The sequence below is a fragment of the Rhipicephalus microplus genome, chromosome 1, assembly GCF_043290135.1.
Source record: "Rhipicephalus microplus isolate Deutch F79 chromosome 1, USDA_Rmic, whole genome shotgun sequence".
Taxonomy (NCBI): domain Eukaryota; kingdom Metazoa; phylum Arthropoda; class Arachnida; order Ixodida; family Ixodidae; genus Rhipicephalus; species Rhipicephalus microplus.
The window spans coordinates 94,370,657-94,396,109 of NC_134700.1; the positions used below are offsets into that span (position 1 = coordinate 94,370,657).

Sequence of the window (25,453 nt, forward strand, 5' to 3'; positions counted from 1 at the left end):
GCGACTTCGCGGGCTCTCTGGACAGCCCTTAGCTGCTGGTCCTTTGCGGAGCTGGTGATAAGCTGGAGCCAGTCTTCCTCAGTGGAGGGAGACCCTGAGCCCCCTTGCAAGTCGTGACACTGCCACAGCATGTGCTGGAGGGTGCACCTCGGATGACCACAACGCGGGCAGCGTGGGTCTCAACACTTCGATGTGCAGAGGGCGAAGCCGTCTGAGCGCACGTGTACACAAGCTTTTGCACGTGATCCCCTGCAGGTCTGTTGCGCATGCTGGTGTGGAGTGCGTTGATTTGCTAAGTCAGAGCGGTTTCTTTCACATGGCGAGGCAAAAGGGGAAGTCGGTACGCGGGAGGTGAACGTACTTAATGATCGGTTGACGCATCGACACTACTTGAATGGATGCAGACGTTTCGCCAACTCCCAATTCCTTTCTAGCTTCCGCATTCTGTGGTGTGAGACGGAAGTTTACGAGGACAACCGTACTCCTACAATACAGTTTCATTCTCTTGCTACCATCGTCCAGAGGAATGTCCACTGCCTGTTTTAAGTTTTCACCTTGGTCGGCGCAGTGCCTCGGCTTCTCCACCTCATCATGCCTGTTCAAAACATCGGTCAAACGCGACCTTGTGCCTTTCACCAAGGCTCTTGCCACGACTTTTTGAAAGTAGGACATTTAAAGCCTCGGTGTAAATGCGTCGCAGACGAAACTCCTCACGAGTTTTATGTACGAATCGTTATATTCTAGTTTGTAAAGAGATGGCTGAAAAGAGAGAGAGAGAGATGCTTTAAAGAAAACTTCCAATGTACTTTTTTTATGCTGTACATCCCAGAAGCGCATAATATACGTACATTATCGCAGGGGTTCTTCACCACAATGGCGCATTAAGGAGCGGATTCTGGATTATACAGCTAAGGTATCAAACAAGGTGTACACGCTTGCAGGAGCTACTCCACAGACGGGCGTTTTCCGCAATTAGAAAATTGCAAAAGACGAAGACGTGAATGAGATTTCAGATTGAAATTGCCAACCTAATATCCTCTTACAACGGAGTCGTTTTGCTTTGCGTTATTTCGTTACGCGTTCATTGAAACTAGCACTTTGATGAATAACCTTTGCCTTTCTGTCTTGTGCAACGCAATACCACAATGGTAGCTCGCGTTCTTGGTCCTTTTCTTAATGTTCGGCTGCACTCCCTGAACAGGTGCGCCCGGCGCCCACTCTTCCGTGTCGCTGATTTGTCCGTTGTGAGATACAATAACTCGGATGGGTGAGAGAACGAGTGCAAAAAAGAAAGAAAGTCAAAGAAATACTCTCGGGGAAAAAATTTCTACCAGACAGCATTAGAAACCGCGTAACGTTATCACGAAACCATGGTGCCGATGGTCCTGAAACCACGACCATTGCATCCACTCAGCTATGCAGGCAGGTTAACAGAGCAAAAGATGGCCTTGTTTGGTATAGCAATTAGCAAGGAGGATCGGAAGAGAATTTGACGATGAGGAGCAGCTGTGTGACGATTAAGAAAAGGCAAAGAAGAAGAAAGAGTAAAGCCAGGCGTCGAAAATAAAGAAATAAAAAAACGAAAATATTTATACACCGAAAGAAAAAAATGGATATTGGCGGAGACGTAAAAGGACGTAGAAAAATAAGTTCGGTAGATCGCACGCACCTTGGGAATCGATTTAATCCGAAGCATGTGGATGGAAGGTGACCGTGTTGAAATTGTGTAGTGAGCGAAACCCTATGAAGTGGCACGAAAAATGTGCACAAGTGCACGCATAAACATTAAACAGCCGTGTATGCTTTATATAACCACTTGTTTACAGCTGCGCAGTGATGCCAGCTGCAACAATAATAATATTAGCAACACCAGCTGCCAAAGCGGTAAGCTGATATGAAGCGCTGCTTCTCGCCCAGATGGTAGCCCTGGACACCACTACGTATACATCAGCTTCAGAGGATGACGCCTAACTACAATAGCCGTCCCGTCGCGGTGGTTTAGTGGTTAAGGTACTCGGGTGCTGACTCGCAGGTCACAGGATCGAATGCTGGCTGCGGCGGCTGCATTTTCGATGGAGGCGGAAATGCTGTATAGGCCCGTGTGCTCTCATTTGGGCGCAGGTTAAAGAACACCCCAGGTGGTCGAAATTTCCGGAGTTCTTCACTACGACGTCTCTCATAATAGTATGGTGGTTCTGGAACGACAAACCCCACAAATAAATCAATCAACAATTAACTAGCCAGCGCTACAACCACCATTTACGTTTCACGAACAAGAGACTATTTGAAAAGTAGTTCCGAGACCCAGCGTGGCACATGTGTAAGAATACTTCGTTGCCACGCAGAATGATAGGGTTCGATTCCTGCTGGGACACAGACATTTATTGTTTGCATTCGTCCGGTAAAAGCTGTCTGAGTCAGCTATTTTATAACGCCAAAGAGTTAAAATTACCAATGTCTGTTTGTCACCGTGCCAGGGTAGATATAAACTGTCAATCACCTGTGGCACGTACCCGTCCGCGGGTATGCGTCACACGTTTGTCGGAAATGGTTTGACGATGCACTCGACGGGATTGTGACGTTAATCATGTTATGACCAGTGAGTCACATTGAGTCAAATTGGGATCATGACATCCTAATTTCTCATACTAATTGTGGTTTAACCCTTGTTGAACGGGTAGTCACGAGAGCACCTAGACCTATAGGCGGTGTTGCGACGCGCGCCTCCGACGACGTTACGAAGGGCGCCTCGAAATCCCACCGCTGCAACCACTGTTTCGAAAGACGGCGACGCCAACACGGTCCCGAAGGCGCCACTGCTTCGAACTCCACAGGGAAGGTCACCAGCCGTTTGGTAGCGTAGGTTTCTCAGCTCGCGACTGCTTCTGCGCTGAGCTGATAGACGAGCGGACGAGACGACGGTGAGTTAAACAAGGTTTATGTACAGCATATATACAGAGGCGTTACAAATTGGGCACTGCGGCCGACAGAGACTCGAAGAGCCGAGCTCTCCTCTCTAACACATAGGTCTGCTCTCAAATGGGTCTCCTGTCAAAGGGGTCTCTCTCGACGCGCCGCAGGGCTTCTTTTATATGCCCCGGGTCCAACCCAAATGTCCAACCAGAAGCGCCGCTGGTCGTGAGGCCAGACTCCTCCAATGGGGTCGCCGCTGGGCCGCGTCCTTCTTTCTCATCGAATCTGGAGAGGCTGCGCTGCAGGTGGCTGCACCCAAGGGCGAGTGACGTCGCCGTGCATTGCGTCACCCCCCCAGACAGGAAGACGCCGGTTGTTTACGGGCTCGCTGGCTGCGCTGACTCACAGCACGTGCGCTCCAGAAAGGCGCCGCGCGTGTTTACGCCGTTGAGTTGTTCGCGTCAGGCGGGCTGGCCTTGACACAGATTACCTTTTTCAGAGGCACGGACGTTCGCTGTGGACTCGCAGGCATAACAGCGGCTATAGCTAGGTTTCCCTTCAGCGAGAGAAGGGGGGGCGGTGAAGGTTCGTCGCAGCGGCCCCCCTTCCTCCTCAACATGTCAATGGATGGGGCTGGCTTTGCACCCCCGTCTCAGGCAACTACTAGGGCGACCGGCCCCCACGCGCCCGCTTACGGTGGTGGAAGTAGTAGTAGTAGTAGTAGTAGTAGTAGTAGTAGTAGTAGTAGTATAGCACTAGTAAAGTACACGTGAAGGATTAGCGCTTCGAAATAATTTAAACACATCAATGTGGGACATCCTATTCAGGAATACGGCGCCATCCCCGTCAACCAGCAAAGGAACGTACTCACTAATTAGAGAAATATGAAAAAAGGATCTATAAGGAAGACGAAAAGAATCATCCCCAAAAATTATTGCAGTAACGGTATATATAGTACCTAAGGGGGTATGTAACTCGTGTCGTGATAACAATCTAACTGCGCTAGTTTACCCTTCAGGGGGAAGAAGTGGCAAACGTCGCGCTTTCTATAAAGTCAATGTATGTCACAGACTTCGAAAGAGACCTGCCCCCCCCCCCACCGCCCCCCTCTAATGCGCTTAACTGTGTCATAACAAGCACCGCAATAGCAACTTCATGGCAGTGCGTTATTTAGCGCCCGCTTTCTAATATGCTACTGCGGACTGTCAAAATGCGAGCAATGCATAGCGAGAGAAATACGGTAGAAGGGGAGAGACGAATCAAGTCGAGCGTTGAAGCCTGGTCAGATGATGCTGAAAATACCCCTCTTCCGCCTTCTGGGTTCGGAACAACGGCGCGCTGTCCTTCTCACATGCTGCGAGCACTAACTGCAAAATATGAGCGCTATGTACTGCGAACGAGGGGTGCGCTGTAGCGTCCAAGCAAGGGGTGAATTGAGACGTAAACTTTCACCGAGAGACGTTGACCAGAGCATAAAGGTTGCCCTGGAGTTGAGCTAAGCACCTACAAAGAGCGCGCTCTGTGGGGAAAGTATACGCTGCCATCGGCAGCTGCGTGAGGACGTGTAATAATGCATGGCTATTGATACGAGGTGGGCGCTTCGCAAGCACACACTTCATCGGCAGCATTTGTATACGAAGGCAAGTTGACGGACCCAGGCGGCGGTGTCGTCGTCTATGCCCTTGAGTCCATTCATTCAGTTACACCATATTACCATGCATGGACATTGAAAGGGGCGTGACGACATCGGAAATAATAAAAATGTCTGGTTTTTACGCATCAAATCCACGATATCGAGGTTCGCGGTGAGAGTTATCATCACGTTATATTTTAGACATGGTGTACCTCCGCTGTTCACGGCATCACCCAACGGCCTCAGCGCTTCGTTTCTTATAAAAGAAAATGCCACCTCATGAAGGCGGAGCTCGCCTGAATGTCTAATGTGAAGGAATTGCCAACTACAGTGGTTGCATGTCTACCGATAAACGAGACGGGGGTCCAAGCGAGAAGTGCGAGCCTTAAGAGCAGGCAACACGTAATTCTTTATCAAACTAATTACCACCCCCAGAACACCCGTGAGGACACCGAACACCAAATCTTCAATTCTGGCTTGTCCCGGCTTCGATGTTGGGAGCGAGGCCCTTTATTGGTTAAAAGGAGTGCTGTGATCACTGTGACGCGCTAAGTTAGCCTGATCCCGTGTCACACAATATTTTTATCCCGTGAATCAACGAAAAATCAGGCACCTGCCGTGCTCTTTCATATCAAAGAGAAACGCGACTTGCACAATGTAATTCGGTGAACGCGACAGGTCAATGTAGGCACTGTAGGAAAATATGACGACTGCGTTAAGTGATCGAGCAGTTATACCATGTCACGCGCGTAAATTTAACGTGCGCAGCAGAAAGAGCCGTACGCTACGAAAAAGTTTATTCAAAGAACCCCGGAACTGTTACCGTTCAGGGCGACACCGTACAACCTAATAACGAAGAGCGTAAGATGGCACATGTCGTACGGAAAGTCGCACTGTCCGGATGACCGACAATACAAAGTTTTCGTCTCGGGTTTTATCAGTTACCTTTTATTTTATCTGACTTTGGTAATTTATTGTGAATTTCAGGCTGCGTGCTGTTCTATAATATGTGGCTCACGTGTTGTCGGGAGCCTCTACTACCGATCGGCAGCGTTTTCTGACATTGCTCAAAAACTGATGCATGGGATGTTCGCACTTGACGACTGTCTGCGCTTTTACACAGCAGTGTGTCACGTTTCTTCTATCTTTGTTTTAGGTGCTGAACTTGCGTCCCGTCTACTATGCACAGCTGTGGCATGACTGAATTCGTTCTTCATGCACGCTGGTCGTGAATACCAACCCCCTCACCCCCCCCCCCAAAAAAAAAGGAAGAAAGCTGATATTTTTGAGCGATGAACCCAAAAGGACCGCGATTAGTCATCCACACTTTCGTCTTAGTAATTTCTTCATGAAATAAATGTACGACAGTTGATAAGTTTATTCAGGAAAGCTACGTGAATTACAACGCTTAAGCACGCTTGTTCTTACTCCCTTAACAGTATAAAAAGGTAATAGTTCAGGCCGCAGCTTTCTTATATTGACTATCTGCATCAGGGTGATGAAAAGGTTCGATATTTCAATGGAACAAATCTTTTTTTTTTTTTTTTCAAGTGAATGTGTGCCCACTTCTTCCGTCGGTCTTGCACAATGCCACAAAAACGCTCAATGTGAAAAAAAAAAGATGACATTCTCCTTGAAATTATACGACATATGTGAGACTTGCCATCTGGACTAATTTTGACAATCTGGCCTCTTTTAAGCAAACCCAAATGTAAGAACACTTGTGAAGCAATTAGAAAACTCCGACCAAAAATTGTATTACAGCGCTTGAGTCAGCGCTTGGTTTGGCTTTGAAGCCTCAGTTTTCCGAATACAATTTTTAGTAGGAGTTTTCTAATTGCCTCATTCCTATCCCAACGAGGCAGACTTCTGCCAAATGTTCACCTTTGATAGGAACACGGGTCTACCTGTATAGATGTCACACAATGCTAAAATTGCGCACGGCAACTCAACTTTAATCAGCTCCGTGTCATTCAATTGAAGTACTGAAGTGTCAGAATTTACTTTACAGCAGTGTCATGGGACTAGGACAGTAAAATATAAGATTATCTCAAGCACAATGAAAGCTCGTGGCGTAACAGATAAGCAAGAACGCCACAATTCTGTTTTGAAGTAGACACCTAACAACAGTGCAAAACTTTCGTTTATCCCTGAGTCGCGAAAACACTGCATTCACACAATATTTATTATTCCTCATGTTTGGGACGAGGCCAAGAGCACTGTTTGATGGATTTCAGCTAAAAAGCGGCACCTACACCAACATGATCTTGACGAAGAGAGGTTACGACGACAATACACATCACTCTCGCCAAGTGTTTGACCTCATCTTATTGGGGTACATATACATGCGTCTAAGGCCAAACGATTCTGTAGACAGTGCTAGGAAAACATACAAGCAATTGCTCTTGCGCTAACTGAGTGGGACAAGCCATCCTGTCACAAACGACTGCAATCTTCGTTTTGCCCGCGCGCCCCATCGTCCAAGAAAGGGCGCTTTTGTGTTGGGTAGACGACATCCGGCGAATAACGACCGAGCGATGGAGCCGCTTCGTCTTCCCTACACCTGTACTGAAAGGGGCACACGTTCGGTCTAAAAAAAGGAAATTACCTCCAGATGAGACGAGAGCATGCGTACGCCCCTGAAAAAGTTTGGACTGCATCGGAATGAGCAGTTGACGTGCAACCAACAAGAAGCGTGGTCGTCGGTGTCGCGAGGTTCGCGTAGGCGACGAGCATGGAGTGACCCGCGCAACGTATTGAGACGGCTGCATTACCGGGCACCCGGGTCGTCTACTAAGCTGGCGAGATCTTCAGCGACAACCCGTCAACTCCCATACGCGTACCAAGAAGAGCTGGCCTGGTCCGTTTGGAACACGTAATGCCTTATTATAATTCTTACTGTTCAATTTGTTCTGCCAGTTACTCACCACCACAGATATTACGTCACGGGAGGGTGGTCTTACGGTGCGATACGGACATGAACATAGCGCTGTATTCTCCGGAAATGAGCACGACGAGTGGACGTGAAGAGCATGGAGCTCTTCAGCCGCCGCATTATGACGCCAAGTCGCCGTTATAAAGATCTCTTAACCACATGTCACCTCCTTCACAGCATATTCCATGGCGATTTTCTTCTGAGTATACACCATTCCCGCTCTTTCTCTGCGCGTGTGCGTGTCTGTATGCGTTCGTGCTTGAGCGCGCACGTGCATGTGTGAGTTCGAACGCGTCTTCGTGTGTATGCGTATGTGTGCGCGCGCGCGTGTGTGTGTCCGGTCGCGTGTCTGTCTTTGTGTATGTGTGTGTGTGGAAGTGGGGCTGCGCATGAGTGCATGTGCGTGAAATCTAGCCTTCTATACACTGCTAAACATGATCTGGGAATTCGCAGCACTAAATGCACACTTGACACCGTCGCAAGTGAAGCCTCGTATGAAGCCTCGTAATGCATTAAGGCTGCCACCACACCTCCGCTCCCGGAGGCGCAGCTGCGGCTACAGTGCACGGATGCTGACCCTAATCTCTCGGTATAGATCCCGCAGGCGGTCGCATTGCGATGCCAGGCGAAATTCTACAGTCGTTGTCAGTGGGCGTTAATGGACATCCGATGGTCGAAATTTCCGGAGTCCTCCACTCATCTCTCCTCATCACATCGCCGTTTTGAAACGTTAAACCCCAGATATTATTACGGCTGCCACTAAACCGATACCATCGTATAACAACACGTAATGTTGGGCCAGTTGGCGCATCGTTACCTGAAAGACATGGAGTAGGGTTAGGACCGATAAGATTGATTGATTAATATATGTGGTTTAACGTCCCAAAACCAACATATGATTATGAGAGACACTGTAGTGGAGGGCTCCGGAAATTTCGACCACCTGGGGTTCTTTAACGTGAACCTAAATCTGAGCACACGGGCCTACAACATTTCCACCTTCATCGAAAATGCAGCCGCCGCAGCCGGGATTCGATCTCGCGACTTTCGGGTCAGCAGCTAAGTACCTTAGTCACCAGACCACCACGGCGGGGCAGAACCAAGAAAAGAGTCGAGAACTGGCAGTAAGTCTCACCTTTTTTTTTTCTCCTCGGTTGTAATCGATAGCGCCACATCTTTCCAGGAACAAACGCTATACCATAACCAGAAAAACCAAACGATCGGCATGGCATCGATTCTTCATCGGGCTGAATCGCACGCCATACAGATATTATACAAAGGAAACTGTGAAGCAAGAACTTGACTTTATCAGCGGCCTCCGTATAAGGCTTGCTACATGCATATAAAAAAACAAGATTTAAGCCACGAGATTGCCCCCAAGAGATTTGGGTGCACGTTAAAGAACCCCAGGTGGTCGAAATTTCCGGAGCCCTCCACTACGGCATCTCTCATAATCATAAAGTGGTTTTGGAACGTTAAACCCCACATATCAATCAATCAATCAATCAATTAATCAGATTGCCCCTAAGAACACCGGAAGCACCGCGTTCCTTTGTTATCAGCTGTCGATTGCTTCATGATGCCATTCCTGCGACAATCAATCATTCCTGGCCTGTTTCTAACCGCATATCTTTGTGCACTCGCCGCAAAAAGAATTATGCTGCGTTAAGTTATCATCGCGCTAGCAAATGATTATCTCGATATTTATCTCTTATCAGGTTCGTCTTCGCGCCCGGACGGTATGCATACGTCAAAATTAAATATGCTACACAGTAATATCAATAGTGAGATTACCGCACGGCAGTTGGAGAGGACATATTTTATAAACGGCGGGTGGCTTATAGAGATTTTTATGATTTCGTTGAACTAAGTATCACGTTTATGATTTATCGACTCACAACACGGATTTCCAATTGACCTTAAATATGACAGAAACTATCATCACCCATTTAAATAATAATAATAATAATAATAATAATAATAATAATAATAATAATAATAATAATAATAATAATAATAATAATAATAATAATAATAATGCGATTGTGAGCGATAGAGGAGACCTCCGAAAGTAGAATCATCTAGTGGGTGTTTATTAGCGTGTCACATCGCACAGTAAACGGGCTTCCATCCTTTCGCCTCCAACAAAATGCGACCGCCGAGTCCAGCATTGTACTCGCGACCTTCGCGTCAGCAGCCGAACACCACAATCACTGTAGCACCAAGCGACGATTAAGAATCACACAGCCCTCTCACAATGAGAACGTGTAAAACTTGAAAGAAACGTCACCGCGATTAGTGAATCAGGAAATAATCTAAACTGGTGCCTTTTAGAGGTGGTTGGCGCTGTCATATTGGAGAAAGCTGGATCAAACAAAGCGTAAATAACCATGCTTTTTTTTTTCCTTTTTGAAGGAAGAGGATAACTGATCACGACTGCACCACACGCTCGTGGTGCGCACACAAGTTTCAAGATGAGTCACACAACACCAGTTATCCCGCTTAATGTGGGCAAGGGCCGCTCTACTGTATAGTACATCCTGCTTGGCTAATAAATAGCAAAAAGGTCCTCGGCTCTGACGGACGCATTCCGACATCAACGAAATGAGAGACACTCGCGGGAATAAATTTAGGTTCGCAATGAAGAACCACTCATGGTCAAAATTATTCCCGAGCCGTCGTCGGAGTCCTGACAGCTCTTTTGGGACGTCGAAACTATATCAAGCAAAAATAAGTGTCACAAGAACGCGTAGCGTGCTTCGTGATAGTATATCGCGGTTCTGGCACCTCAACCCTAAGCAATTATCAAAATTAATAGCTACTTAAATTGTCAATACGGCTTTTTTTAGGGCAGATTTTAAGGGGACGCTAAAGTACCACAATGAATGAAGTCTTTTAGAATAATAGTTCTTTTCTCGAAACTCTAATGTCGTGAATTTCACCGCGACTACATTGAATGGAGGACAAAAATTGTGCTTGAAGTACGACTGTCCCAACGCATGATGTCACGAATTTCAGAATTACTTTGTGATAATTTAGATATAAAGGCTCAACGAAATTTTCTGAAAGTCGTTAAGAGTACAGACTGCTCAGAGATCAATCTAATTCATCTTTACCAATTAGGGTTAAAAAAACCCAGGTGGTCAAAACTTCCCTAGCCCTCCACTACGGCGTCCCGCATGATCACATTGTGGTTTTGGGATTTTGAACCTGGGCAATTAAAAATTGGCGATTACGAGCTATGCGGGCGCTTGCAGATGCCGTCAGAATTGACGACGTCACTGCGTTTCATGTGGGAACTTCAAGGTGGCGCCATAACCCACAGTTTTTTTTTGTTGTTGTTGTTTCAATTTTCCTCGCTTGATAGGCGTCTTCCCGAGGCAAGCACGCTGATTTTCGAATTGTGAGAGAGTATAATTCACGAATATTTAAAAAAATGTGTTTTTAGTTTTAGTGTCCCTTTGACAACATGTTTAACTGCAAGCACAGGAGGAGGAAACAGAGAGAGAGAGGGGAGTACGTGTCCGATCAAGATGCTGTACGAACACCCCGAGCTTTAACTTTCTTCAAACCCACGTCCTACTACTCAGCCAAATCTCAGGGAGACCTCAAGCAGAGGAGTCGAAGATCATAGCAGGAACGTTTATTTACAGAATACACATATCGGCGGCACGTGATACTAAAATGTCGATGGTAACATGTTTTGAGCGTCTCGGCGCTCGCTTTCCGGGGTCTTCCAAATATTCGCTGTAGGGGAAAGCAATGGAGTCCAGGACAGTCTTCATCTCCGCCCCCCAAATGGGAAGGTCAAACACCACCTCCTTCTGAACCCAGAAAAGATGGAAGAGGCGCGACCAGTTCGTCTCACGGTGAGGGGGAAGCACAAGACACAACGCGATAATTACAGCATGACCCAGAACAGCGCAATGACGTGGTGTCCTACGTGCAGATCAACTGTGCAGGTGCAGTGTTGACTCATCCATAGCGGCTGCTGTGCCGGGCAGACCACGGCGTGTGGGAAAGAAACAAAGACTTGAAGGCACCACGGAGCGTGGGAAACGTTCCCGAATACGGATTCCAGAGGCTCGGCCAGTTGTCCGGTGCACCTCGCAGTACAATAAAGAAAGCATCGCAGAGGTGACAAACCTTTCCAAGGAGCTCCGACTGCAAATAGCCCTTCCCACGACATAAGTCGGTCGGGCGTGTCCAAAGAGTTTTTGACGAGGGGAGCCGACGGCCTTTCTAAACGGTATGAGGTCGATGGCAGGTACGGCGGGTATCTTTACGATAGCTAACTCCCTGCCGTCATCCCCATAGCCGATCTTCGCCAGTGAGATGCGTTTTTAGAGACACAATGAAGGTTTATTTACATCATGAACAAGAAAATACTGTACAGAGATTCAGCGAATATTTGCGAATGCCTTCGACTTTTATAGCCCGTCGTTTCCTGCACACATCAGTCCGAAGAAGTCGGTGACCACTGTTGCCGCGACCCAGGTGACGTGAAGCCTCAGTTGTCCACCCACCATAAAGGGTGCAGATATTGGACCACTCAGCTGATGAGAAACACGGGCGCAAATGTCCAATGGCTAACACGAGTGCACCGTACAATGACGCAACCGACCCACGCTTTGAAGACTTCGCAGAGCGAGGGTCCACAGTCCGGCGGAGAGGGAAACTCGAGCTCCTCAGGGGAAAAGATCGCCACTAACATGAACGCCAGCAGCGGTCCATGATTGCGTTCTGCTACAGTCTACCAGAAATTTCTCAAACACAGCAGTCCAGCTGCTCAATCCTTGAGCATACTGCGACGCTTTCCCACGCTTCCGAACTGTCAGTGCTTTGTGATGACCTCGCGTGGGCGACAATAGCCAAGTCGAGAGGTTCACTCCATGAGAAATGCAACGGTGGCGCCGCCTCATGCTGTTCGACCCCGTTACACAAAAGGGTTGTTTCGCAAAGCTTTCCTCGCATTCGTTGTGACCCGACCACAGCGGACTTCCTGAAACACCTACAGGACAGAGTCGTGCGTGGTGCTTCTGACCGGGCGCCGATGGGGTTGGAAGCACTCTAGCAGACCAGCTTGCACACAATGGCATCTGCTGAGATGAACTGCTGGGACGAACGTAACACGCTGAATAATTCTAAGTACGACTGCCCTGTTGTCGCCGCTTTTTGTGCACATCGGAGGGTGTTGCCGGAACAAATCAGAGCAGACTTAGCCGAAATCATCCCACGCGCCCAAGCGGCGCCAAACCATGTAGGTCGATCTACTCTACAGAGAGCGTGTACGCTAGCGCCAGAACGTGAAGTGCACGCGTCAGCCGTGCAGAGCGAGTGAAACACGCGACGAGAGAAAGGCCGCCACAATGTAAGCAAAACAGGCGACTAATCGACTGCCTTTCCAACGAAACAAAATAACAAGCCGAGCAGACAGCGAAATTGGTAGCCTGCAATAAATTTAATGAAGTCTGATATAGATCGACCACTACACGTGACGATGCATCTGCATAGTTTAGAAGGTTATACAGCTCACGCAAAATACATTGCTGTCTATAGTGGCCACCGCACACATTTCCGCCATGTGAAACCCCAAGCGACAAATCTTCGTGCACCTTGTTCCTCTCATTGAGGGAACTGAAATGTTGAAAAAAAAAATGACAGGAAACAACCCCGAGTACCTTAGCCCCCCCCCGTTGTTCTGGTGGCTAAGGTACTCGGCTGCTGACCCGCTGACCCGCAGGTCGTGCGATCGAATCCTAGCTGCGGCGACTGCGCTTTCGATGGAGGCGAAAGTGCTGTAGGCCCATCTGCTTACATTTGGGCACACGTTAAGAACCCCAGGTGGTAGAAATTTCCGGAGCCCTCCGCTACGGCGTGTCTCATAACCACATGTTGGTTTTGGGACGTTAAACCTCTCATATCAATCAAACTACCCTCCTTGAAGCCGACGAGAATGGGCAGATCGTTCCGTTGCTCCGGCGGCTGTCTATACGGCTAAAGCCGTGTTTGCATTCACCTTTCTAAATATATGCGATATGTCACCGCATCGGCTCTCATCAGAGAACACTATTTCATGTCATGCAGGAACGAAACAGTTTTCGCGCCGTGTGGTTGCAGGCCCAGACAAAACGGCTTTGAGTACGAGTTTCACACCTGCACATAGCGGCTACTCGCACATGCCTGCGCTGCAGTTGACAACATTACTTTTTTTTATTGCAATTCGATAGCAATTATACACATGTTACGCAAATAGCTCGTGCGCGTCGTCGATTCTCCGCGAGCGGACCGCTTATGCTAAAGCGTGTTGCTTGTAGTTTGTTTTCGAATGTGGAGTTTAACAAGGGGGCGTTCGGCGCGATGTCTTTGCGTACGGATTGCTTCCCTATGCGTATTTTTAAGCGTTTGTTGTGCCGTCACAGCCTATTTCACAGTGTCAGCTTTGGTGTCCTGCACCACCCCCCGCCCATTCTTCTTTTTTTGCTTTTCTTTTTTCTATTTACACCTCATAAGCACATAGCTGGTTCTCCCAAAAGCTGATCTCCCGCAGGAAAAATGATGTATCCACCCATGATTGCTATGAAAAGTTTACAGATGCTTAAAAAATGTGGCACCTTTCGTATGAAACTGAAAACAAAAATTACACCATCTGCCGCTAAATGGAGCCATGAGTCGATGCGAAGCGGCGGGCGCTAACGCTTACACTGGCCCCGACGTAGACGCTGTCGCTCATCGCGGCGTTGTTCAGGAGAGGAACCTGGGGATTCGCAAAGGACGAAGTGATGGACCGGTGTTTCCTAATGGAACTTGCCAATCGCTGCTAATGGGAAATGAGAGACAGACGACTCCAATTGTACACATAGGCCCGCAGTCTACTTATTAGTTAAATCGCACACTGCGAATGTTTATTGTTGAAAAACGCACAGGAGAAATCTCCCACCGGCACTACCTTGGATGTCGGGATTCAGTCCCAACATGTAAGGGGTGAACAGTGAACGGTAGTGCAGCACAAGCAGTCGGTTTCTTCCTTCAGGAAACTAGCTTGCAGATGCTTCCTGCTTCGGCGTTGCGAAGCGAGATGAGGGTGCATAGAAGAGGAGCGCGGGGGAGGGGACGTGCAAGCGCAATGGCGACGTGTCAGGAACAAGCGCTATGGTGGCTAGAATTCTAGCCACCATACAAGCGCCCAGGAAAGCGTGCGCCGCCGAATTCTGGCGACGGTGACGATACCAGGCGCCAGAGAGTCGCTCCAAAGCCAGCGGAAAAGCGAAAAACAAACATCAAAGAACTTCTCGGGCGCGCCGTCTCTCCCCCTCGAGGCGCAGTTTCGCCGACAATCTTCCTCGCAGCGGCCGGCGAGAGATTGCTCAAAAAATCTTGAAAAAAAAAAAAAAAAAAAGAGGGGGGCGTGGCATGCACAGTTGCGTCACATTGGGAAAGAGAAATCCCGCCGTTTCACACAGCTCGGACGGTGCGACACAACGACGAGACGACTAGAAACGTCTCGCCGAGATGCTCCCAAAATCATCGATAAGGAAAGTTGTGTCACGTGTTGCGGATTGTTCTCGCAAAGGCTCACCTTTTCCCGGCCTTGACAGTGCAACGCGCTGAATAACTTTCTGGAATCTAGCGAGAAGGTATTTAAGCGAGCAGCGGAGAAGGGTGTTCAGGAGATGAAGGCAGTTTACGCCAGTGTGTGTAGGCAAGAGATGAAGGAAGTTTTGCGTAAGTTAGCTGATGCTCCCTACGTCAGCGTAGCGATGCGAAAAAAAAAAAGGGGGGGGGGGTGGGGGGGCGTAGAAGAGGATAGAGAAGGATAGCGGATGCGCATGCGCAGTAAAGGTGTTCACGCCGCAAACCGGATTGAGCTCGACCTTAAGCTGCTTCGCGTCTAAAAATTTGTCCCGGCAAATGAGTTGCATTTCATTGTGGGTGTCTACACAAGGTTACGCGCCAACGAAGTTCCGTACTTTAGTCAGTGACGTCAAACTGACTTGCTGCGACGGGGTGAAATTGTAAGGGCATCACCAGGTCCCGAAATCAACGATGTCAACTTGAATACTCTTGGCTTGTCATGCTATTTACGAGCACATTTTGGAAGAACACCTAATGAAGTACAAGGTAATCAGCACCTACACTTTGGATCAACCAGCACTTTTCATATGAACTTTTCACGAGCATGGGATGACGACATTTTTAATTGTGCAGTAATTTTATATATAGCATACGTCGGTGATTATAGCCGTGAAGTATGTTTCATTCGAGAAAAAAAAAGAGGGGACAAGGTTTCGTCTAAAATTAGAGGCAAAATATGTTTGGTGGACATATAGGCTAGCTGTCCCTTTTCAATTACGCTCTCAAATGAGTCAAGAGCACTTTCTTACCATCATCGCTGTGCCTGGCAGCGTCGCGTGCTAAAGCCTCCTCCCAACCATCTTGTCCTATACGCATGATATTCACTGATAGCTAGCAACGCTATATTGGCTACCCTGAAAACACACGAACAATATTCAAAACCAGCGCAAAGATTCATTCTCTAAGACGACATGCTAACACGTGACTCAGTGACAACTTGAATCTCCCTGTTGTGAGGCAGTTCTTGACAGGCAATAACTGCGAACGTGATAACCGAATAATGCCGGTAACATGTACGAACCCTAACACACTCGTCTAACACTTTTCATGTCGCTATAGCCAACTTTCAAAGCAGATACAAACAAGAGACAGCAGCGACAGCAATACGATTTGGACACAAGTCTCCAATATGGTGCCGAACCGGTAGCCTCTCCAAACTTCCGACAGATTGCTGCAAATTTCGCATAAGGTCTACAGCCAGCAACACTAACCACCGCAAACCAACGCGTATGTTTCTAGATCCCGAAAGCGCATCGCTAAGGTATCTTTTGCGCAACTGCGTAGGTCAAGACAGCATGCCATAAAGCTCTGCTTGATTCAAAGCGTCTTTCTTATTCAATCTAAAGTATAGGGTGGGGGGTCATACAATCCACTCAAGATAGAAAGATATCTTTCGTCTTAGGCTCATCTTCTGTGAATACATAAATGACGGTAGTGTGAGTTTTTCATCATCATAAATTAAAAAGACGTATTTTAAAAGCGCGTGTTATTTGAACAGTTTCGCGGACATTATGCTCGCGCCAACTGGAATAAAAAGCGCTTCCGTTTACACCTACAAACTCTTAAACTAGCTAAAAATGTTCCGCCAAAAATGTGAAATAAATACGCATTAACATTTAACTAACAAGTGATGAAATCGCCCAGCAGAAACCGAACATATAATAATCTTTCTCCCATAAATCCTGAAATACAGCCAACTAATACAAGGGTGATGCCACGAAAGATCTAACAAAGCATGGTCAGTGCACCTCTCCAATTTCCTTCGAAATTTTTGTGCTGTTGCCTGATGAGTGGAAAAAAAAGAGATACGCAATTGCTTTTGTCGGGAAAAAATTTTTGAACCACAATAAATCAATAAAAACGAAAAGGTGGAGTGCCAATAAGCTTACCCGCTGTGCTGTTTTTTTCCGACTTTGGTAATGAATTACACAAAATAAATTTAAGCTACGTACTTCACATTAATTTAGGTAAGTATAGGCGTATTTTTTTCTTAGGTTCAGTTATTTTTTACTTCTCTGGGTAGTGCACATAACTTTACTAAATAATCTAAAAATTGACCAAGACAACCTTTTTTGCCCAGTTTGCAGGCCTTTATTTCAAAAAGCGCTCACGACAGAGCAGCGAAAATTCTGAAATCTGCACTTCTTTCTCAAAATGCCTCTTTATAAATTTGTCAAAGCTTATAATATAACACCCTTCAATTAAAAGATATAAGCCCGCTAACTTAAAAAAAAAAGGTACTTGTAACGACAAATAATTTTTTTTATGTTTCTTAAACTTTCCCCACTTACTCTGCTGAACATCAGCTATCACAATCAATAAAAACATGTTGCACAACGTGGTTTCACTTTCAGTTACGGCCTGTCAAAAATTCCTTCCGCAAGGACTTCTTGCCGGCTAAGTACGGAATGCAGGCCTATACTTTAGTTTTTTACAAGGAAAAGCAGCACTGAAATAGCTGTCGACTGCAGTATGAACGCCAATTTTGAATTGATTTGGTCACGGGAGCAGCAATGAGTGCGGGATTACAGAACAAGCATGCGCGCACAGTCCGAGTTGCAGTACGGAGAGATGATGATGATAATAATGATGATGATGTTGATGTGTGGTGTTCAACGTCCCAAAACTACCATACATATGATCATGAGAGACGCCGTGGTGGAGGACTCTACAAATTTCGACCACCTGGGTTTCAACGTGCACCCAAATCTGAGCTCACGGGTCTACAGCATCTTCGCCCCCGTCAAAAATTCAGCCGCCGCAGCCGGAATTCAATCCCGCGACCTGCGGGTCAGCAGCCGAGTACCTATAGACCACCGCGGCGGGGCCCAGTGAGAAGAGGGCCCGTCGACCTTGCGCGAGACTGAGCACAACATGTGGTTCTGAAGATTGTATGAGACTTGTGATCGCGTATGATTTTTAATTTGGCATGATATTGTACTGGGTAATTACGTCTTGCCCCCGCAAACTAGCAGTGACAAACACTGTAATGAATGATTAGAAATCAGTGATGTACGCGTGGGGTTTATTGAGGCACTGCGGCGTCAAGCTGAGATGTGCAAGTCGGTAACTGTGCCTAAATTTAGTTTCTTTGAAATGAGCTTCTTGTGCTTCGAATGGTAGTCTGCAGAATAATTTTGCTAGGAACTATACATTGCGGCCATGAAACGTACGGCCAGTACAAGTCGTCTGCTGCAGCTATTTGATATGGACAGGCACACCAGGTTTTCTATAGATGGGCCTTTGTTCACTTTTTATTTGGCTCCTCTAGCACCACCTTTAATGGTTTTCTCTGAGATCAATTCGCTCAGCACTGTATCTCTGGCTAAAGAGGCTGTCAGCTGCTTTTGGGGAAGCGAGCGCTCTCAGGTTCCTCAAGAGTTTTCATGGTGCTTCCCGCCCAGAGAACAGTCAAACTCCAACTTTCACGTCGACATCTTGAAGTGTTTCTCGTGCGGGCGCCGAATGCGGTCGGGGAACTTTATCTACAGACAGCGGATCTGTGACCTTCGCTGATCGCCTCTGTTTACGCGCCAAGCAGGTGCGTTGGAACCCTGTCGTGCCCAAGTTCAATCAGTCACCTCGGGGCGCTTTTGTTTATATATACGAGTATGTATTGTAAACGTGCTTTTAGGTGTGAAGCTCCTTAAAGCGGCACCCATTCTTCCCTCGTAGTCGCCCAAGTTCAATCAGTCACCTCGGGGCGCTTTTGTTTATATATACGAGTACGTATTGTAAACGTGCGTTTAGGGGTGAAGCTCCTTAAAGCGGCACCCGTTCTTCCCTCGTAGTCGTAGTGTGTAACATGTGTTACATTTTGACCTGCAAAGTGGTGCCGGTGGGAGATTTCTCCTGTGCTTTGTTGAACAATAAAAAGTTCGCGGCATGCGCGCTAACTAAAAGCCGAATGCTCCTGTCTCTCATTCCCCATTAGCAGCCATTGGCATGTACATTGAGCACTGTCTGACAAGAAAGGGTTGCTACGTTATACTCGCTGGGTGTAACCTCCTTAGTTTAAGAAAGGTTTAGCGAGCGTTGAGCCGCAGGGCCATGAATACAGAGAACTAGTATATACCATGTACTCGAAGTGGTTAAAGGTGAGAAGTAGACCCGAAGCGCAAGCCGTAAGAAAGTGTGCGTGTGCCACCTCTCGTTTAGTCCTTGGAATGGCCGCTGAATGGCGGTGCTTCTGTATGGGGAATATATGATGAAAAGATGCGAGATGGTGGTACTTGGAGTGTTGAATAGATGGACGAACGGACACACAGACAGATGCATGGATGGACGCATGAACGGACGCAGGGGCGGATGCATGGACGCACACACGTGGACAGGCGGATGGACGCATGGACGGTCACACAAACGGACGCATGGACGGACGGAAGCAAGAACGAATGGACGGACGAATGCTTCGCCCCGCTCTCCATCATTCACTCCGTGGATATGCTGCCAATTTCTTTGCTCGCGTTTGCTTTGGACACAGAAAAAAAGGCGAGAAATGTCTGCTACGTCTGCATGCTAACAGCACGTGGCCGCTATGCGCGCAAAAGGCGGAGGAAATAGGTATGCTCCAATTAACATGCGTGGAAGTGATCCCCGGCTCTATCGCAATCTATCCATCTGAGGACACGAAAACGAGCCCTCTTTGCCACGCCGGACTGTGCGCGCATGCTTGCTCGTAAATCCCGCATTCCTGACCGCTTGCGTTACCAAATCATTTTGAAATTGGCATCCTCAGTGCAGTCGACAGCTATTTCAGTGCTGCTTATACCTCTTAAAAAACAAAAACATAGGACTGGATTCCATGTTTATCCGGCAAAAAGTCCTTGCGGTAGGCCATTTTTGACGGGTCGTAACTGCAAATGAAACCGCATCATGCAACATGTGTTTATTGATTTTGAAAGCTGATGTTCAGGAGGATAAGTGGGGAGAGTTTAAGAAATATCAAAAGGGTTTTTTCTGTTTTCATCGTCATCAGAAGTTTCGCTTGCGTGCTCTTTCTTTTTTTGGAAGTTAGGCGCGATTATACTCTTTATTGAAAAGTGTTAATAATATAAACTTTAACAGATTTATAAATGAGCATGTTGAGAGAAAACTGCGGAATCGTTACCGCTCTGTTGTAAGACCTTGTTTAAAAAAAGGGCCCCCAAACTAAGCATAAAAAACAAAACTTTTTCTGGGTCAATTTCGATATTTGTTAATGAAGATATCTGAACAACTCAGAGAAACGAGAAATAACAGAAAGTAAGCACAAATATGCGTTTATAGAGGTACGTGAAGTTGAACTACACGTTGTTATTTATTTTGTGTAGTTCATCGCCAAAGTCGGAAAAAACAGCAGAGCAGGTATGCGTGGCCACGTCTTCGTCGTTATTGATTTACTGTGCTTGGAAAAAACATTTTTCGGCAAAACAAATTGTGTATCTCTTCTTCACACTCATCAAACCACAATAATAAGGCTTCTGAAAGCAATTTAAGGGGTCGCCTGGCCATGCTTTGCTCGATCTTACTTAGAACCAAGCACAAGCTCCTTCGGCGATGATACACCTAACTTGGAACACGCGCTCTGGCGTTGTCCCCCATTACGTTGTGCTGAAGTTATCACGCCGTCCATATGGGAACGTGCTATTACCAGCTCCAGACTCGAACAACAGTTATGGGCAGTTCAATGGGCCTGCGACGCAGCAGAGCAAATTAGTCTTGCTTTTATGACGTGGGAACGGCCCGCAACGTGCTAAAGGGCTTTCCGGTGGACGTAATAAAAGTTCATCCATCCATTCCAAAAGGATCACATCATGTGACTCACGCCCGATAAGGCGCCTCGTACAGAAATACTTGTACGGAAGCATTATACCAGCGCTTATATTTAAATAGGACCCTTCATGCCTGCTCCACTCTTCGACAGTGCGAGTAGCGTTCGTCCTGAAACGTTTCATATGTCACTTCAATCGCGCTCGGCCGGTGGTGATGGTTAGAAGATGAGAAAAGGCAGCTAATTTCTGCAACCTGGTCGGGAGCACGGCGCAGGGCCTGTCTCGGCCGATGCTACTTCGCAACGATCGCAACGCCGAGCGCGCCTCGGTGCCACGCCTCCTCCTCGCGTTCGGCAGCCAGCGCGCCGCAAAACCACGGCAGTCGCGAAGCCCTCAGCACCCTTTATTTTTATTTTTTTTACCCTTTCCCTTCTCCGGTATCCGAGCGTCGCCCGCCGTTCGGGCGCCTTCGAGCGCCGGCGAAGCGCGTGTAGCCGCCGCGGTCTGCGCTCCCCTACCGCGCGACCGACACGTGCGCGTCAACGTAGCCGCTCCAATCCACATGCCGGTTCACGGCCCGGCCTGCTCTTTCCGATCACCTTCGTTCCGCAAAATAGATATGCGAATTACTGTGATATTTAGAATAGTTGCATATCTTCGTTTTCTGTTCATGTATTGCCGTTTTGCGCAGTAGCGTTATTATTCATCTATTTGTAGCTTTCTTGTGCGTCGTTGTATATTAAGTTGTGTATCTTTGCTTCTTTCGAAGCTGCTGGTTGATTCAGGTCCGGAATGACAAGACATTTGGCTACGCTACAAGATAGCTTTGGACGTGGCTTGTCACGACATAGTCGTCTAAACAAAAATATCCAGCGAGGATCAGTAGGTCAGTGCAATAAACAAAGCCCATCCGGGCAATTTTCGGGAGCGTACGCTCGATTGACCCGTGTTCTGCTGCCAGTGTATTTCGCGACATTGTTTGTATCCTTAATGATTTCGTATAAAACTGGGCACCGGCCTTGGCTTAGGACATCACCGGTATACTAGCTTATATCATTAGTTTACCAGTAACGAAAATTATAAAGCGTTAACGTGAGTATTCAGCCCGTTAATCTGCTGAGCCCTTATAGAACGCGTATGAGAAAAAAAAAATCAAATTCGGGAATGGAGGAGGGGGCGTACGTTCCCTCGTGCTTTTATTTGTAAGGACCCGATACCAGACAGCGTAACGACAGTTTCAGGACTGTCTAAGCAAAAGTATGGCAAACAGCTCTCCTATTGCAGTACCAGCACACGTTAGGATCACGGCCGCTGTGGTTCACATAGGGAGGACCGTTCGCAGTTGTATACACAGCACCGCGGACACTTCATACATGTACGCTTTTAACTTCGATCCAGATATTTAGTTATTCAATAAAGAGTACAAATATCCATCTGGATAATTATCCCTCACGAGTTCTAAAAAAAAAAATTAAACAGCGCATACACGGCTGTTTTACGTAAACTTAGTCCTACATTATTTTTGTTTCTCGCTCGTCTGTTCACAAAAACGAGAAACATCTGCACATTTTTTTTTTGACAAAAATTGATGGCCACCGATTTTCCATATTTTTTTTCTGCAATAGCACGAATAGAATATGTTGGCCTAATCAGCTGTGAGAGTTTACTTCCGCCGGGCTCAACTAATAAAGAAGGGTCTCCAGCTGCAAGGGTGTTGCACAAGCTAGTTGCGTAAAAACAGATCCGTCGGCGAACGGTCGCCAAGCGATAGGCCAACGCACGCGCACGTCCTGTAGCTGTCAACAACGCCAAAGCAGTGCATACAGTTCTCCTCATTCAGTACAGCAGGGCGTCGCTCTACGTGCACATTTTAATGTGTCGCTGTACTGCGCGTAGAATTGCCATGTAGACTTCAATATTATTCGAGAAAAGCGATGAGTAATAATGCAAGAATAACGAACAGCAACGAACCGATGAGTCAAGTGGGGTAATTACCGTCCCGAACAAAACAAGACCTTTTTAGTTTTTGGTGCTTAATACCATTTCAGCGTAAACGAAAAACCTCGTCGCTGACAATACACCCACCCTTCCATCGAGGGCGCAATAGGTTACTTCCCCACCAGCGTTATTTACCGAAATCTAGTTCTAGTTGCAAACCTGTCCGCATTTCAACCATTTTTGTTTCCTCCTACAAATTTATTGTTCCGGTAATATTTGCAGTACGCTGTGTACGCATACCTAAGAAAAGAACCGCAAAACGTGGTTAGTCGCCAGCGTAACAATAACCTTACGTAAGCGTATGCACTGAGCTTACAAAAATGAATCTGTAGCTATTTAGCTAGTAATTGTCAAGGGCAAATTATTACCTTCTCAGCTACAATTTAGTAGGCAACGCGTCCAATGGTATGAAACGGTATTAAGAAGCATCGTTCCACAAACACTTAGCCTGTTTTGTTTATGTTAGTTTTCACACGTGTCATATTGGTTATTGGTCATACTGGTCATATTGGTTATTGGTCATACTGGTTATTTTTTGATCCACTTTTCTTTCTTCTTATTTACATTCCATTGGTTCTAATAACTTCCCCTGTACATTCCTTGGCATTACTGTCTGTTAGATCTCATTAATATTGTGTTAAAACACGGAAAAACGAGCCCTCGAGCCTTTAGGTATACACTTCTTTCCCTTATATATATATATATATATATATATATATATATATATATATATATATATATATATATATATATATATATATATATATATATATATATATTAGCGTGGTCACTAGCTACAGTCACAGAAGGGATGCCGTCTATTCAACCTATAACCCATGTATATGTTCGCTCCCTATCGTGAACCCTTTTTTTTTTATCTAGCATCTGCAGCACAGCAGTCATAGAAAGCCGCTGCAGTACTTAGAACAATGGTCTGTATGAACTTCCATGCTCTGATAATCAATACTGAGCCACCAACTAAACAGCGCTGACGGGGCGCACAATTACCCGCGCGACGTGGTACACCAAGACAAGTGAACACCGGCGCCGTTTGTTTACGTTTCGGATATCCTGCAAGAACCCTCACACCGCCAGGGAGGAGCGAACGTTGGCGGCACCGTCTCACCAGAAGTAGATCCGAATGCAAACAAAACTAAGAGGGGGACAAAAAGAGCTTCCGTTTGACGATTTTTACGTTCGCTAACACGACGGGAAAGTAAAACAATGCAGGCGTGTTGTGAACTGCGAGCTTTACAGCGCGCTTGCTTGGAAACGATGTCCACGCCAAATGTAAACAAATCAACGCACATTCAACGAGCGTAGTTTTGGCACTACACGAATCAAGGAATACTAGTGGCACCACAGAACATTTGAAAAAAGAACAATAGCAAACAGGAAAAAAATCGCACCAGTAAATCCTATCTCACTTGAGGCATCGCGGAGAAGAAAAAAAAAAAGCCGACGCTAACACCAGTGTAAACACTCAACAGGTGCTGAAGAAAATAGCTCGCAGTTGTACTCACCGTTGATTAATTGCGAGGATTGAAGGTTGCTGAGAGGAACACCCTAGGATTAGAAAAAGCCGAAAGCTCGCCGATCACACACTCCACCTCATTGAACTCCACGGGAACTGCGATTTCAAAATCGACGGCCGCCTCCGACGCTTCGTCACGCGGACTGAGGTTGAGTGTGAGAAAGAGGGTAGGAGAGAAGAACAGGTGAGAGATGTACGGAAGAGAGAGAAACAACCACATAACCAGGCTACGGTGAGTGCGGTACCGAGCGGAAGTTGCGCAGCGCGCGCCGCCTGTTGACTGCCACGGCAAGCGACGGTGGTGGTGAAGATAGCTGGTTGCGCAATCGCTTGCAAACACGCGCAGTTATGTGCCCGCCGAAACGTCCACTTTCGAAGCAGCGCTCCGCGAAGAGTTGGATGCTAGCGTGCGCTACGTGCTACGTGATAGCTGTTCTCAATGACGGTGCAAAAACTACAGAAATTCGATCACGTATGAGTGGTTGCGTAGGTCAAAAGACAGAAAACGACCGCGGTCGACGCGACATTCGATCTCGATAAGAAAATCCGCGATATCAGCCGCAACGTCAGTGCCGCGCGGGCTCGGAGCGTCAAGCTTTGCGTACCCGTGACAAGTAGGTGTCTGATTCTATGATTATATTTGATGAGAACGTAATCATGTAACCTGATAAATGTGTGTACATAACATGGGTACGATTCGCTTAAAAATAAAGTGATAAAGAAGGTTTGAGCGCCTATATAAAAAATTGTCAAAATTAATTTGGACAATCTTTGTTGGGCCATGGGCAGAATTATAGTGCACGATTGCTAAGTACACATTAGTCTCTATAATTTGTCCATATTCAGGCCCTTCGTAAACAGGAACGACTCCTCGCACATAAGATATTCCCAGATCAAGAACCCACTTGAGCACAGAGGGGAAACATTCCCGAATTGTAACAAGTGACAGCTGCCTATAAAGGTAAACAAGCACAACTGCTTTATTCCACCAGTACTCATATAAAAGACAGTTAGTGGAAATTATAATTACGAAACGAGAGAAGTCGAGGGCC

General features: G+C 46.8%; 1 protein-coding gene across 1 annotated transcript in view; it reads right to left on the bottom strand.

Annotated features, from left to right (window-relative positions):
- Window positions 1-24,582, bottom strand: part of LOC119178488 (uncharacterized) — a 95,098-nt gene extending 70,516 nt beyond the window's left edge. The window contains exon 1 of the mRNA XM_037429696.2: window positions 24,391-24,582. The gene's annotated coding sequence lies outside the window, so the exon portion shown is untranslated. The remainder of the gene's footprint in view (window positions 1-24,390) is intronic.
- Window positions 24,583-25,453: the final 871 nt, after the last annotated feature.